We start from the raw sequence: 14,441 nt of genomic DNA on the forward strand, positions 1-14,441 counted from the left end.
TGCTGCAGCTACATAACCAAGAGAAGTTACCGAAGACCAGGACTGCGTCTCAACAAAGCTGTCACCAACAGAACTCCGTTCGCATCTCAGGGGCCTCAGACACTTCAATGTTCTCTTACTGCACCCAGGCCTTTATTTTTAAACATTTGTCTTTAACTCTCAGCATTATTCTGCTTCATGGCAGATTTGTTTACCCCAGAGTTCTCCAGTTTTGCCAACATCATTGTATGTAGCAGCTCAGCCATAATCTTATCAATTCTACTTTTATTAAAAAAAAAAAAAAGATGCCTTTTTAAGCTCGGTGGAAAAAAGATGTTGATTAAAAAGCAGACGGTTACTCACCAGGATAAACCGTTAGGGGCCGAAGCTGTGTCACAGGAAGCCTGGGACACCTGCTTCCCATATCAGGGCCCTGGTGTGAGTCCAGCTGCTCCTCTGCCAATCCAGCTCACTGCTCATGAGCCTGGGAAGCTCGAGGACACTCTCTCCAACATCTGGGCCTCTGCCACCCACATGGGAGAACCAGATGGCATCCAGGGCCCCTGGCATCAGGCCTGGCCCAGCCCTGGTCACTGTTGCCACTGGGGAGTGAACCAGCAGAGAGAAGATCAATCTGACTTTCAGTAAATAAATAAATCATATAAATGTGAATACATTCACACACACACACACACACACACACACACACACACACCCCTTTGGCGGGAAGTATTATTGGATAATTCTGCTTGGAGGAAGGGTGAGTTTGAAATGAAAAGGTGAGACTCTTGGGAGAGAAGACTGCCCCCAGCAGGCTGAGGGCATGGTTGCACTGTGAGGGCCGGCTGGTGGCGCATGCAGGTGGGTGTCAGTGACAAGACTGTCATTGCTGGGACAAAGGTAGCATCCGGGCACATTATTCTATTTTTTTAGCAGTTCTGTTTTTTAAAAAATCAGAAATGAACACTAATTTATTTGTTAAAATGCAGTATGCACTTAAATACACATCTCAATGATTTACGCATTATATTCTTGTACAGACATCCTAACTTCATTTTTACCATCATCATTGCTATATATACAATGTGTTTTTGCATTTGTTAGGATGAGTAAACCTTCTGATTCTTCTTGCACTGTAAATTCATTTTATTCAGTTGACCGATCCAAATAAATATTAGAACGATTTTGTCCTGTTAAAAATTATTGCTGATATTTTTATTTGGACTGTGAAAGAGATGAGAAAATAACTACTGGTGTGCACTGAGTTGGTGCTGTCGCCCTGTGTTCTACATCCCTCTGGGAGGAGGGGTGGGGTGGGTGTGCACGGCCGTGTTTTCCTACTGTGGAATACACGTGGCCTGAAAGGGCTTCTCGCTTGCTTCTGTGCAGCAAATCCACCAAGACTCTGAAGAGAAACCTCAGTTCCGCTGCACGTTCTTGGTCAAGGCAAATCACCTGGCAGGCCCCGCCTCAAAATGATGGAGCTAGAAATGCGACCCCCCGTGACAGGAGCGGGATGAGGGGTCACACAGCACCCGAGGGAGGCAGACGTGCAAGGGCAGGCGTCTGCAGCTCCCTGAGCTGACTCCCCGTGGCGTGCGGCTGGGCACGACTCCTCACACCTCTCCCCTGCAGAACGCGCTCCTGTGCTCCCAGGACTCTCCGAACTCTCCGCCGGCTGAAGCCTCAGGCTCCAGTTTGGGATCCCGGCAGGATCCGCGTCCAGAGGGGGCGACAGGGCTTCCAGAGTCCATGTCAACCAAACGCAAAGCCCAGTCCAATGCCCCACATCCCCAGATACAGTGGTGAGGCAGGGATCAGGACCCTCACGGCAATCCCTGTCCAAAAGCGCGCGACCAGGAGGACACAGCCATCGCGGCTCAGTGGGGTTTTCTGAGGCAGAGGCAAATGCGTCTCCTTAGCTTCTCCTCCAGGCGCAGAGAACACTCCGTGGCCATGGCCCCTGTGCGCCTTGGGGCACCTCCTCGTGCGCTGACGTCTGAGCCCCACCCTCTGAACATCTGCTCCTGTTGCCTTTACAGCTAACTTTCTCTCTCAGCGTTTCTTCTCAAGTTGCGGGCTCAGAGGTGACCTGTCATGTTGAGTATCCCGGCCGGTCGCAGCCCCTCTGAGCCAGAGCCAGCTGTCTTCTGTTTTACTTTCCATACTTGTCTGAAATACTTCGGATCTCCTTTACGTCCTGTTGTGTGACTCTCCAAGTCTCCAAAGCCACGTTCACGTCACACAAGGTCCCTGACTTACAAAGACTCAATTTAGGATTTCCACACTGTGAAGGGGTGAAAGTGACACACCACTCAGTAGCAGCTGTTCTTTGGGTTTTCAGCTGGAGTCTTTTCCTGGGATAGAGACACAGCAGGATGCTCTCTGGCGAGGCTGGGCACCGGCAGCCCCCAGGCAGCCTTGTGACCACAAAGGGGAACTGTGGGGAGCAAACCGGACTAGACTGAGTTACTGGAATTAAGACTTATTCTATGCATCTGCTCTCCCACAATATGGCGCTGGGAGAGAAGAAAGAGGCTTCTACACAGCTGCCTCCAGTTCAACCAATAAACTGTAGGACTTGCTCCTGATTGGAGAGCAGCGTACTCGGCGTGTGGGCAGCCGAGTTAGGATTGGCGGAGGAGGACTATAAAGGAGGAGAGAGACGGCATGCACCAGGAACATCTATGAGGAACATCTAAGGGGAACATCTAGCTGAAGGAACACCTGTGCAGCCCCCGAGAAGAGCTGGCCGGCGGTGTGCCGCTCCCCTGCGGAAGTGGGGAATGTGGCCGGGGGGAGCTGCCCTTCCACGGAGGTGGAGGGGATGGTAGCCAACCCGGGAAGAACCAGCAGCAAACCCGGGGAGGGCCGAGCAGACGAAAGAACAGCGCAGGGTCCTGTGTCGTTCCTCCACGAAGAGGGGGAGCGACAGGGAACCACCGTGTGTACCTGTGTGCTGAGCTGCAATGGTCAGAAGGTCAGGTGTGCCAGTGCATTGTCACCTAATGTTGTTCCCTGATTCCCATGAGACCGTCAGGACCCGGCGCCATCCTAAGTCCAGGAGCACCGTGTTTTTAAGACTGGGCTCTCTCCACTTTGGTCAAGTCAGCTTCTGGGAAACAACTCTCTTAAATTCTGTTCCTTGGCTGAGACTCCGTAGCCCTCTTCTTCTTTGTCTTTTTTAAAAAGAATAATTTATTTATTCATTTGAAAGTCAAAGTTAGAGAGAGAAAGAGAGAGAGAGAGAGATCTTCTATCTGCTGGTTCACTCCCCAAATGGCCACAGCGATAGAGACTGGGCGCTGCCACAGCCAGGAGCCAGGAGCTTCTTCCAGGTCTCCCATGTGGATGCACTTGGAACATCTTCTGCTGATTTCCCAGGCAATAAGCAGAGAGTTGGATTGGAAGAGAAGCAGCTAGGACACGAACAAGTGTCCATATCAGATGCCAGCATTGTAGATGGCAGCTTAACCCAATGTGCCACAACACCGTCCCAGTTAGCCCCCCTCTTACATTATCTGAGGGCTTCCTGGAGCCACACCTGCGACCTCACCATCGCTGTAACCAGTCCTCCTTCTGAGGGTGTTCGGAAGGCCGGGGGCACAGCAGGTGACTTCATGGGCCAGAGAGTTCCAGGCCCTGTGTCTTTCCTCTGAGGTTTGCTTTCAAGCCGACACATGCACCCTTCTGCCTGACACTGCCCTGGCTAGAGCCACAGGCTCACTAAGAATGTTTTCAATACTTCCACTTCCCCAGGTCACAGCCCCACCTGCCAACGAGGAGCACAGCCCCCCACCTCCCATAGGTGTTTCCTTATGGCTCTTTCTGATCCCTCTGTGAGGCCCTACACAACATCCCGCCTTCACTCCATACCAAATCCCACAGTCACCAGCACACATCTCATTTTTATTACAGGCACAACTGACCTTTAGATACCAATTTCTGTATCACTTATCTGGTATTGCTTGACGAACTGTGTAAACATTTAGTGCCTTAACCAACAGGCATTTTATCTGTGCATGATTTTCTGTGGGTCTACAGTTGGGGCTGGGTTCAGCTGGTGGTGGTGGGAGGGGGCATCTCGTTTGTCTTCCCTGCAGGGATTTATAGAGCTGCCACCTCTGGCTGCTGGCTAGGGCTGAGAGTCCCCTGTCCCACTGCCAGTGTTGGCTGTCACCAGGCCCTCTCTCTGCTGGTCTCTCACATGTTCACACACACACGTACACACACACACACACACACACGTCTATGGCCAGTGAAAACAAAGGAGCCCAAGTCCAAGTCCTCTGCCCAGAAAGCACGCCCCGCTCCGCAGTTCCACATTCTGCCTGTCAAGAGCCATCCCAGGCCCTGGGAGATCCAAGGGGAGGAAGTCCTGCCCCCCACTTCCTGTGAGGGGAAGCATGGGGGTGACTGCAGAGCAGTTTCCACTCAAGGATGGAAAGAATTTCTGATCAGTTTTTTCCCAATCTCATTGACAAAACATCATTGGTGTTTTGCACTGGTAACGCAGTCTTTCAAAGATTTGTGAAATGCCCATGTCTTCTGCCTAACTCTTCTCTGCTCTCCCCCTCAGCACCAATGACCCACTGTGAGGCCGTCTCACTCTACTGCCCATGCGTACTACCCTCTCCTCTACTATTTTCTTCTGGCTCTTCATGCTTAATTTGGTATTTTCTTCTGATCTGTATTTCAATTTATCGATGTTCTCTCCAGCTGTATCTACTCTGTTTTTAAACTCTAACTCCAATTGTGTTTTCAATTCTATCACATACCATAACAAGTTTCCTAATCTTATCAGTGTTGCATGTAATAATCTTAGTTAATATCTGGTTCAGACAGCACCATGATTCAAATCCCCTCCGGTTTCTAACATCTGAGAACTGGACACATTTGTTCATTTACCTTCAGGACAAATCCTGGAAGATTCAAGGGGAAAAAAACAGTCCATACTAATAGGTTATCTTGCTCATTCTCCCAACCCACTCCCCACTTGCTCTCCTCCCCTAGTCTCCCTCGGAGTGAAAGGACTCACCTCCCCTCAGGGTGCCCCCACTAAGATCCCAGCCTTCATCCTGGTTCTCTCCATTTCCTCATTCAACTAAGGAAGAAATTGAAAGCCTTGCTGAGAAGAGGTTGTGAGTATGTGTGCCTGAAATCAACCCAATCCTTCCCCTGTCTACTGGCATAGAATAGGCAGGCTACAGATTTCTCTTGGTTGGAAAACAGTCAGAGCTTACTTGAAAGATAAAAACACTTAGCTTTCTGTCTTTTATATCAGGGTCCACTGATTCAGATCTCTCCAGAGTAATGTCTACAAATTCATAAACTGGGTCCCACCCCACACACTATGTGCACCTATAGGAATGGGGCCCCAGATCCTGCTGTTTAATAAATATCTCCAAGTCACTGTCATGAAGATGTAGTTTGAGAGCCTCTGTGCAGAGCAGGGCAGCAGAGAGGGCTCAGACGCACAGAAGGCACTTGGATCGTCAGGAGTAGAACTCGCTGCTCACAGGAACATCGCTGAGAAGGAACCAGAGACAGAGCTGGAACCAGCACTGCGGTGCCAGGGGCAGCCGAGACACACCAGGCCACCAGCTGTCATGACACACTGGGCAGCAGAGCCAGTACCCTGACTGGACACTCTGTAACATCAGACTGCTTCTCTCTTTCCAACTATTCAAAACCACAGATATTGTGGGAATCTTATTTAGGCGAACTAGAAGTTCAAGCTGGTATAAATTCTCCAGTGAAGCCTCTCATATAAAACACGTAGCTTGTTCATATATTTTTTAAAAAACTGACAATAGCAAACTATTCACTTTTTTAAAAGATTTATTTATTTATTTGAAAGTCAGAGTTACACAGAGAGAGGAGAGCCAGAGAGAGAGAAGTCTTAGTCCGATGGTTCACTCCCCAGATGGCCGCAATGGCCGGAGCTGTGCCGATCCGAACCAGGAGCCAGGAGCCAGGGGCTTCCTCCAGGTCTCCCACGTGGGTGCAGGGGCCCAAGGACTTGGGCCATCTTCTACTGCTTTCCCAGGCCACAGCAGAGAGCTGGATTGAAAAGGGGCAGCCGCCCGGACTAGAACCGGCACCCATATGGGATGCCGGCGCTTCAGGTCAGGGCGTTAACCCACTGCGCCACAGCGCCAGCCCCAGCTATTCACTTTTATGGTCAAGATTTCTAAATGCTTCTAAAGCAAATCAGTACATACTTCTTAATGGGAAAATGTACACTACAGGACTTTAAATGTGAACCACAAATGTAACTTAAATTATTTTAATTGCAAAGGAAGACTTTGAATTCAAAGCCTGGGAAAAGTCGATCTAAGCAATTATAAAAAAATCCCTGAAGTTTTCCCACGCAAAAAAAGGCAGAGAAATTTTAATTGCAAGCTAAAGGATCATCTATGTAGAACTCTTAACAGAAGAACACAGTACTTGCTTAAGCTCATTATCTGGCTTTGAACCTGAAATGGTGACAAAAAAAAAGTAATGGTTTCTTTCCAATTATTAAAGAGACATGTATTTTAGGAAAGAGATGTTTAAATGCCTTATTAAAATTGTTTAAAATGTCTTGCATAAACAGAAAAAAGTTTCAAGTTTGGAAAAAGAAAAACCCAGCGGTTTCAGGAAGATCTGTGAAACACGGACTAGACTAGCACCCTCACTTTCCTTAAGAATAGCCCACAAGCGCCTTTACCCAGAGTGGACAACGCGGGGCTCTGTGCAGAGCAGGGCAGCAGAGAGGGCTCAGACGCACAGAAGGCACTTGGATCGTCAGGAGTAGAACTCGCTGCTCACAGGAACATCGCTGAGAAGGAACCAGAGACAGAGCTGGAACCAGCACTGCGGTGCCAGGGCAGGAGCAGCAGTCACAGCTCAGGCAGGGCCAGGGGGCCAGAGGGCCAGAGGCTCTCTGGGGCTCGTGGCAGAGCCCCAGTGAACAGACTCGAGCCCTGGGGGAGGGTCTGGGCCTGTCCTGGGGGCCTTGGACGGGCCTGGGGGTGGAGGCGCTCACCCCCTCAGGTTCACAGCCCACTTGCATGCTAACCCAGTTCCTCGGCTGTCCCGGTTACTACCAGACGCCCCTCCCCTCTTGTTTCCTGTTGGACCATCTTCTCTGTGTTGGTTCCCCTCTTCCTCCTTTATTTGGGTTGGGTGTTTCTTCCTATTTCATTTTACATCTTCCATTGGCTGCTTTTATAATTGCTTCGACAGACAAGGTTCTTATCAACGTTATGTTTGAAGTCTAATATTTAACAACACATCTTCTTGGAGGTTTCTTGGATGATTTTATTTCTGTCTGAAAGAAAAAATTCCTTCTAATGTGGGTCTCCTGAGAGCAACGCTGCCAGCCCATGCCTGGAGAAGGCTTCGTGCCTCCAGTGCCGACCGCTGCTTCCCGCTCGGTTTGCATTTCTGGGGCGACTTTTCTCTCTCGTCAGCCCGTGACCTTGTCTCTGCTTCCCCATTTCTGGGAGGAAGCCACACAGAAGAGCCCCGCCACCCTGCACTGGCGCCCTGGCCCTCCCTGCCCCAGCAGCCCACCGCTGAGCACCGCACAGTTGATCCGCTCCCCTGTCCAAGCCCAGCTTGGTTGCTCCCGAAACTCGGCAGCCGTGAACGTTGCTACAGCATTTCAGGGCAAGGCGGCTCACCACCCACTGTCAGCCCTGTGGCTGTGAAAAGCCTGTACGTAGGGCGAGCTACGTTCAGCTCTGAGACAAGCTGTCAAGCTGCCTTCCTGGGCGGCCGCGCTGCCCTGCGTCCCCACCAGTGCTGAGGAGGGTTCCTGTGGCTCCACGGCCTCAACAGCATTTGATGATGTCAGTGTGCTGGATTTCTGCCAAATGGGTGCTGTCTCATGCGCTCTTATTTATGTATTTTTAACATTCACTTACATAAGTGTGAGGCAGAGAGATGGAGCCAGAGAGCGAGGAAGATGGAGGGACACAGAGGCAGCACCCGTGCACGAGATCATTCCCGTCCCATCACCAGCACCACCACCCAGTGTCCGCAACAGCAGCCAGGGCTGGGCCGGCCAAAGCCAGGAGCTGGGAGCCCAATCCAAGTCTCCCAGGCAGGTGGCAGGGACCTAAGCACTTGAGACGTCACTGTTGTCTCCAGGTGTGCGTCAGCAGGAGGCTGAACTGGAAGTAGAGGAGCCAGGCCTCAAACCGGGGCTTCTGATACGGGCTGTGGGTTTCAAGTGTGGTCCTAACTGCTGGGCCAAACTCAAGTAATTTCCCCTGGGCCGGCTGTGAGTTCACCCTCCTCTTCTCCGTGTCCAGTGATCTGCTAAGCAGATCCAGTGAGTCTGCATTCTTGCTACTGCGTTTTCATTCGGGGCTTCCTGTTGTATTCTTCTTGACACTTTCCATTCTGTCGTGAAAGTCTCCGTGTCCCCGTGCCTGGGCATGATGGCACCGCCTGGGCAAGGGTGCCTGCCCCCTGCCTCTGCCCCTGCCTGCCCCCAGGGAAGGCCCTGCCCCTGCCCCTGCCTGCCCCTGGAGAAGCCCCTGCCCCTGCCCCTGCCTGCCCCTGGAGAAGCCCCTGCCCCTGCCCCTGCCTGCCCCCAGGGAAGCCCCTGCCCCTGCCCCTGCCTGCCCCCAGGGAAGCCCCTCCCCCTGACCCTGCCTACTCCCAGGGAAGCCCCTCCCCCTGACCCTGCCTACTCCCAGGGAAGCCCCTCCCCCTGACCCTGCCTGCCCCCAGGGAAGCCCCTGCCCCCTCACCCTGCCTGCCCCCAGGGAAGCCCCTGCCCCCTCACCCTGCCTGCCCCCAGGGAAGCCCCTCCCCCTGACCCTGCCTACTCCCAGGGAAGCCCCTCCCCCTCCCCCTGCCTACTCCCAGGGAAGCCCCTCCCCCTCCCCCTGCCTACTCCCAGGGAAGCCCCTCCCCCTCCCCCTGCCTACTCCCAGGGAAGCCCCTCCCCCTGCCCCTGCCTGCTTCTCCAGGCGCACCTCGTCCTCCGGGACACACGTGGTGATGCTCAGCTGTGAAGCTCACCTTCTCTGCAGAACTAGGACGTTTCCTAGTGCTGGGCACGTGGGAGGTGCCCGTGAGCAGTGTTCACCTTGTGGTTTTTCCTCTGTGGAGCACTGTCCTCCGAGAAGACACTCATGGGCTGCCCACTTCAGTTGCCCTGAAGCCTGGTTCGTAGCTATTTCCAGGGGTGGACAGCTGCCCCTCGCCCTCCAGCCCTCCAGGAGCCCTTAGCGCCAGTGTCTGTCTCCTGGACCCTGCCTCTGTCCTCAGCTCGCCAGGATGTGTCCTCAGGGAAGTCCAGTGCACACGCGGCACGGGGGAGGCTGCGTCCCTCGCAGACTTGTCAGCTCAAGGGGAACCGAGCCCACAGCCGCGGTCTGTGCTGAAAGGGAGCAGAGCCCCCTCCCTCCCAGTGGCCGCTTCAGATCCTTCTGGGATCCCAGGGCACCCACCGTGCGGGGCCTCCTCCCCTGCCCGCCTCGGCCGCCTGGTTCACTTCCTAAGGCACCTGCTCCCTCCGAGCGCTGGTTACTGTGTGGTTAGCTACAGCAGCCAAAAGACGTGTCCCTTGTGGGGAGGGGGTCCTGACCTTCTCGCAGGAACATTCCAGACAAGCAAACGATGTAGCATCAGGCCACGGGCTCCCGCACCTGCATTTCAAGTTTCCTCGCAGATCTTGGAAGGTGAGGCACGGAGTCACAGAGTTCTCAGCTGTGAGATGGAGGAGGAGGCGGCGTCCACTGGGAAGCCATTTGGATCTCTAAGGACCACGCGAAATCCAGCACCTCGCAGTTCTACACACATGTCCGTGACGGGTGTGCGGGCCCCGGGCTGGTGCTCTGATGAGCGCCTACTCTGCGCAGTGCCCAGCCCCCTGAATCACGCACCGCCTCTCCGAGAAGCGGCTTGGAACTCAGTCATCCTGGTGAGCCGGCGACTCAGTTCTCCAATTATTGGAGGTTTATTCCACGGCTTTTCTTGCCTACAAAGAGGGGTTAGAGAATTAGCTCTAATAGAATAGATGGACTAATTTCATTCTCGTGGAGCTGGCAGTGGGCCTCGTCCTCCCCTCGGATCAGACTCGGATGCTCAGACCTCAGATGTCAGGGGACTCCGGGAGCTGAAATCTCCCGGGAAGCAGCGTCTTGCGGCAGAATAAATCTGAATTGGATTTTTAAAAAATAGCCCAAGTAATTTATCTGCGGGCACTCCAGTCCCAGAGACTATTTGCATATTCTAGGCAGAGTAGTTCATTGTGTTGGCTCTGAATAAATGGAATGTCCAGGTGATAGCTTTATAAATCTCCCCAAAAATAAGCTGATTTCTTTCTTAAACGGTTTCATACTTCCGATTTCTTGCACCCTCTTCTCAAAATGGGGGCTTATGCTACCAAGGTTCCACGTGTGCTCGGCTAAAATGTTTCACATCCGTGGTCTGCCGACGCCAAACGCCCCTTCCTGGGCAGCTGTCCAGGGTGCGAGATGGTTCAGCGTTCTCTGTTCTCGAAGTAGGAGTGGAAGAAACACTGCGCCTTCACAGGAACTGAGACACCATCCCCAAGAAGTAAAAAAAGAAACTAAACATATAAATTAATAAATATTTGACTGGATGCCTGCGAAACATATTCTGTCAACTTCACCGTCCCTGACAATTTCTTCGCCTGTGAAAGTGTGGTGTGAATTAGACTCTTCTCACTTGGCAAGAATTCTTGAATATGCATTGTGATTGCTGAGAAATCATAATCAATACATTCAGCAAGTTTCTCACAGCCACACAACTGCAAAAGCAAGGTTACAAAATCATTTTTTCCGTTTTATGCAGCACGTCAGGTGGGTGAGCTCTGAAGTCGGACCCTTGCCGGAGCCAGGAAGAAACCACGCCTCTTTCACAGCTTCAAGGCGCTGCAGTTTGAGATCCGAGCGTCTTCAGCCTTCAACGTCGTCAAATTTACTGTGCTGTTTTCTTTCAAGATTTTTTATTTATTTGTAAATCAGAGTTACAGAAATAGAGACACGGAGAGAGAGAGAGAGAGATCTGCTGTTCTCATATTTAACTGTCTGCAACAGCTGGGGCTGGACCAAGTTGAAGCCAAGAGCCTGAAACACCATAGGGGTCTCCCACATGGGTGGCTGGGCCCAAGCACTTGGGCCATTTTCCACTGCCTTCCCAGGGACATTAGCAGGGAGCTGGGCAGGAAGTGGGGGCTTGTATGGACAGAGTCACTGGTAGTGGTCTAACCTGCTGCAGCACCATGCCAGCCCTATGACTGAGGTTGTTAATCGTGGTTCACACGCATGGTTATCTAGGATGAGAAATACCACCATGAAAACAAAAGCCATTAAAATTTTCATTTTTAAAGATTTTTATTTAAAAGAGAGAGAAAGAGAAAGTTACAGATCTTCTGTTCACCGGTTCACTCCTCAAATACTGCAACTTCTGAGACTGGGCCAGTCCAAAGCCAGGGACTCAGAAGTGAGTCAAGGCCCCCACCAGTAGCAGAGACCTGCTGCTCCCAGAGCGCACACCCTCAGCAAGCTGGATGGGAGGCGGAGCTGGCACTGGGACCCAGGCACTGGGTGGGAAGCGGAGCTGGCACGGACCCAGGCACTGGGTGGGAAGTGGAGCTGGCACTGGGACCCAGGCACTGGATGGGAAGTGGAGCTGGCACTGGGACCAGGCACTGGGTGGGAAGCGGAGCTGGCACTGGGACCAGGCACTGGGTGGGAGGTGGAGCTGGCACTGGGACCAGGCACTGGGTGGGAGGTGGAGCTGGCACTGGGACCAGGCACTGGGTGGGAGGTGGAGCTGGCACTGGGACCAGGCACTGGGTGGGAGGCGGAGCTGGCACTGGGACCAGGCACTGGATGGGAAGTGGAGCTGGCACGGACCCAGGCACTCGGTGGGAAGTGGAGCTGGCACAGACCCAGGCACTGGATGGGAGGCGGAGCTGGCATGGACCCAGGCACTGGATGGGAGGCGGAGCTGGCACTGGGACCAGGCACTGGGTGGGAAGTGGAGCTGGCACTGGGACCAGGCACTGGACCACGGCACGTGGGCAGCCCCCGTGGCGTCTGAACTGCTGCACGAATGCCCACGTCTGCACCCAGCGTGAGCGATGACCCGCATGTCCCTCATGAGACTCCTTTCGGCTTCAAAGCCAGTGGAGGCGTGGCCTGGGAGGCTGCCGTGGCTCTGGACTGGCCTCCTCGGCCTGGGTGCCCGTGGGCGCAGCCTCCTTCTCGCCCATCCTGCAGGAGTGCACGCAGATGAGCCTCCAGCTTCAGATATGTCCTCACAATGGACAACAGCCTCTGGTTTACATTAGGGCACTCACTGGGTTCTGAAAATACACAGTCTCTTGGCTTTTAATTGAATCTCCTAAAACCTCTCAAATTAAGGTTACTGTACATCTACAAGTCAAAGCAGTCCTTGTGCTGAGCTAGTTTTAGTCTAATAACAGTCTTGTCCCTTTTTAGGTCAATGAGAAAGGGCACGCTTTATCGCAAAAAAAAAAAAAGGCAAAGAAAGAAAGAAAGAAATTGAGATGTGTGTATCAGAAACCTTCTTTTTAAGAAATACATAACCCTAGACCCTAGATATCACGAAACGGCCTTGGCTAGAAGCATTTGCTAGCAGGGCTTGGTAACTGAAGCTCAGAACACAATTGAAACATCATGTCTTTGTTTGGGAATTGTACAGCTTGTGAGAATCCCACGTTTTTAACTCATGGTATTGCCGCAGGGCCATTTGCTGTGTGTTAGCAGCTGATTCATTGGTCAAAAGTTTTTTTAAAAATATTTATTTATTTGAAAGGCAGAGTTACAGTGGCACAGAGTCAGAGAGAGAGAGAGAGAGAGAGAGAGAGAGAGAGAGAGAGATCTTGCATCTGCTGGTTCACTCTGTGGGGAGCAATCCGGACTAGACTAAGTTACTCGAATTAAGACTTATTGTATGCATCTGCTCTCCCACAATGTGGCGTTGGGAGAGAAGTAAACAGCTTCCGCACAGCTGCCTCCAGTTCAACTGATAAACTGTAGGACTTGCTCCTGATTGGAGAGCAGCGTACTCGGCGTGTGGGCAGCCGAGTTAGGATTGGCGGAGGAGGACTATAAAGGAGGAGAGAGACGGCATGCACCAGGAACATCTATGGGGAACATCTAAGGGAACCCGTGCAGCCCCCCAGAGAGCCGGCCGGCGGTGTGCCGCTCCCCTGCGGAAGTGGGGAATGTGGCCAGGGGGAACTGCCCTTCCACGGAGGTGGAAGGGACAGTAGCCAACCCGGGAAGAACCAGCAGCAAACCCGGGGAGGGCCGAGCAGATAGAAAGAACAGCGCAGGGTCCTGTGTCGTTCCTCCACGAAGAGGGGGAGCGACATAATGGTGCCGTGACTCGGATATGAAGCCTAGGCAGGGCTTAGTGTCGTTCCTCCACGAAGAGGGGGAGCGACACACTCCCCAAATGGCCAGAGCTGGGCCAATCCAAAGCCAGGAGCCAGGAACTTCTTCCAGGTCTCCCACGTGGGTGCAGGAGTCCAAGGACTTGGGCCATCTTCTACTGGTTTCCCAAGCCATAGCAGAGAGCTGGATCAGAAGTGCAGCAGCCACACTCAAACCAGTACCCATATGGGATGCTGGCACTGCAGGCGCCGCCCCCCAGTGCTAAAAGCTTGACCCTGATTAGGAGCATAAAACCCTGACTTTGCTCAGTGTCCCTTTCATTCTCTGGAAGAGTGATGAAAAGACACACATGTGTTCGCTCTTCAGAGAGACACACGCATTTTTGCTCCTTCTTAATAGCAACAGAGCACTGAGCCTTGCGCAGCCTGTTACTGTGTGGATGAACCTTGTCTGGTGTCCACAGCCTTCCCATGCTGCCTTTCACCTCCATCGTCTATAACTGCATTTTTATTTTAAAGACCTTTTTTTACTTATTTGAAAAGCAGAGTTATGGGGGGGCATGAGGTGGAGGGGGGAAAGGGGAGGGGAAGGAGGAGGAAGAAGGAGAGGGGCACGGGAGGGGAGGGAGAGGGACATGGACATATCTTCCACCTGCTGGTTCACCCCAAGTGGCTGCAATGGCCAGGCCTTTGCTAGGAGCCTGGAGCTTCATCCGGGTCTCCCACGTGGTCCATGGGCCCACACACTGGGGCCATCCCAAAGCTCTGTTCCCAAAGCTCTGGGTCAGTGGGGGGCCTGGACCCCGCTCCCCAGGCAGGACCCACCCACTGCTCCCCGCAGCCCCGCACCAGAGCATGTGGGAGGAGACGCAGATCAGAGTACACCCGCTCAAGCTGAGTTGAGATCTGGTCTACATGAAGGCATGTGTCCCAGGAATCCCGACGGCGCTGCCCTTTGTTGGTCGACAGTCAATCATTCTTGTCACCCTGTGATTTCCCGTTTCAGGAAGGCCACGACACCAGGAGATGCTCACGTCTGGCTCTCCTGCTCTTGGCGGGTCCTGCA

This window comes from Oryctolagus cuniculus, chromosome 10, assembly GCF_051225735.1.
Source record: "Oryctolagus cuniculus isolate XC-2025 breed Fujian yellow rabbit chromosome 10, ASM5122573v1, whole genome shotgun sequence".
Lineage (NCBI taxonomy): Eukaryota > Metazoa > Chordata > Mammalia > Lagomorpha > Leporidae > Oryctolagus > Oryctolagus cuniculus.